At 30.5% G+C, this 2,591-nt stretch overlaps 1 long non-coding RNA gene across 1 annotated transcript; it reads left to right on the forward strand.

The window, feature by feature from the left end:
- The first annotated feature begins 625 nt into the window (after positions 1-625).
- Positions 626-1,460, forward strand: LOC120156000. The gene is made up of 4 exons (XR_005519022.1): positions 626-712; positions 825-908; positions 1,038-1,111; positions 1,226-1,460. It is a non-coding gene; the product is annotated as an uncharacterized LOC120156000 (long non-coding RNA).
- The last annotated feature ends 1,131 nt before the right edge of the window (positions 1,461-2,591 follow it).

Genomic DNA, 2,591 nt, shown 5'->3' on the forward strand with positions numbered 1-2,591 from the left:
GAACTATATATAAAAATACTAAACCTTAAACCCTAAACTATACATTATATAGTTTATTAATATATATAACTATATGATATATAGACTATATGGTATATATAAACTATACATTATATATAGTTCATTAGTATATATAAACTATATACTATATAGATCATTAGTATGTATAAACTATATAGTATATATAAACTATATATTATATAGTTCATTAGTATATATATGGTATATACAAACTATATATTATATAGTTCATTAGTATATATAAACTATATATTAATTTATTAATATAAACATATATATTAATTGAAAGAATTGAAAATATATATAATGATCAAATTGAACAGATTTTAAATATGAAGCTTAAATTAATAAATTGTAACATTAAATTTGGATTAAATTGAAAAAAGTTGAAATATGAAGCTTAAATTAATATATTAATTCATTAAATGTGGACTAAATTGAATAAATTTAAAATTAAAAGACAACACTACAATATTAAATTAAATTAAAACACACACGGATTTTCTAACTCGCTTAAACCACAAGGCTACGCCAACTGTGGTGCCAAAAGCAGCATCATTTCCCGCCAACTCCGCCCTTCTTTTTTCATATGTAATTTTAGGGTGTCGGATACCTAATTTTGTTTTCACAAAACTATTTTTCTTGTTACAGAACTGTGATTGGAATAAAAAGCAAAGATGGGATCGTTATGGTAATGCTTTTATTTTCCCTTTTTCCTTAATTGCTTATTGTGAACCAAAAAAGAAGAAAAAAAGCAGCAGCAAATATATGCGTGTAGACTAAAATGGGTGCTATTATTTTAGGGAGTTGAAAAACTGATAGCTTCAAAGATGATGTTACCCGATTCTAATCGAAGAATCCACTCCGTTCATCGCCATTCCGGCATGGTATTCGCTATTCCTCCCCCTTTTTCATCAGCTTTAACTTTGTTTCGGATGGAATATTTACCCCATTTTCAATGATAATGTTTTGGGTTCTGACTTTCTCTTTCACTGGTATTCTATATTCTAATTCAGGCTGTGGCTTGATTAGCGGCTGACGGTAGGCAAATTGTGGCCCGTGCTAAATCTGAAGCTACTAATTACCAAAGGTTTTTCCTTTTGTTTTCCATTTGAAATAAATTTCCACAGTTCAGCTTTAGCTATACCTGTTATGTTTTTACTTTTTATCTAATTATGGGTTTCGTTTGTTGGTGCTTGTGAAGCGTATACGGTGAGCCCATTCCTGTCAAAGAACTTGTTGAACGTGTTGCGAGTTATGTGCATTTATGCACGCTATACTGGTGGCTTATGCCCTTTGGCTGTGGGATAATTCTCGGCGGTTATGATAGAGATGGTCCCCAATTATATATGATTGAACCGTCTGACATCTCCTATGTCAGTTCATTTCTCTCGATTATAGTTTCATCTGTTTCCTTGTTTGTTGATAGTACATTAGAATTATTTCTATTTGTTGCTGGTTAATTATTTATGTCTCCTTGTTTGTTGTATTTCTTGTGTCCATTAAAGTGGAGTTTGGGAGTTGGGAGTTGGGAGTTGTAAGTTGTAACTACCCCAACGCCATAGCAAGAACTTGGGCTTTCAGTGATGGTGGAGACAGACCTCTTCAGTACTCACCTGGCTCCTACAACGAGCTGATGTTCCAGGTTCAAATTAAAACATTTTCAGGTTAAACAATCTGGTCCTTGATCTGTTTCTGATTTCTTTATGCTTTTTTGTTTCCTTGAAGGGATTGGATTTTGTAGTATCTGAAGCTAAGAGGTATGGGATCAAGCTAGTTTTAAGCTTTGCGAATAACTCAAGGGCAATCCATCGGTCCTTTTAAGCTAGTATTATTTTTTTCAATGACATTGAGGAGGTTTGTTTAATAATATTTTATATTTATTATGTTTATTTAATAAAACTTTCAAATTGTTTATTAATAAGTCTTTTCTTTTGTAGGGTGTCTTACTACTTTACAAGATGCAATACTTGGTGTTTGACTCTACTTTATTATGTTTTATATTATTTGCTTCTGTTTGATATTGATTGTTTCTACTTGATATTTGTAAGGGTTTGGTAAAGTCGGAAATATTTGGTACTGTTGGCCATTGAATTCCCTTTGGTTTTACCACTGATTGTATGCTTAATGCAGGATGCTTGTTGAATCGAGGCAACATTGCTTGCTGAATTGGTACATTGATGCTTGTCGGTTGTTGTTGTCTATTACTCACTGATGCCTTGTAAATTATTTTTGTTGATCTAACTTAAATTAATTTTAGATTCATATAAATTCTTATCTAAATAGTTACTCATGTTTAATTATGTTGGTGTCATTTTGGCTTTTAAAGCTAGAAAGTTACCCATAATTAAACATGTTGGCATCATTTAGGTATATACTCGATGATGATATTTCTGGTAGTATAGTTAGGATTTTTAGCTTTGTAAACATTAGCTACAAGATCTGAGAGCATTTATTTCAACATATATTTATTTTGTTTAGTTGATTTTATTGTAATTTTAGTTTTTTCAAGTGTAATAAAATTACCTTCATTTATAAATATTTATTTAGTATTTGTAATGTTATTCAAT

Source organism: Hibiscus syriacus, unplaced genomic scaffold, assembly GCF_006381635.1.
Source record: "Hibiscus syriacus cultivar Baekdansim isolate YM2019G1 unplaced genomic scaffold, ASM638163v2 tig00111210_pilon, whole genome shotgun sequence".
Taxonomy (NCBI): Eukaryota; Viridiplantae; Streptophyta; class Magnoliopsida; order Malvales; family Malvaceae; genus Hibiscus; species Hibiscus syriacus.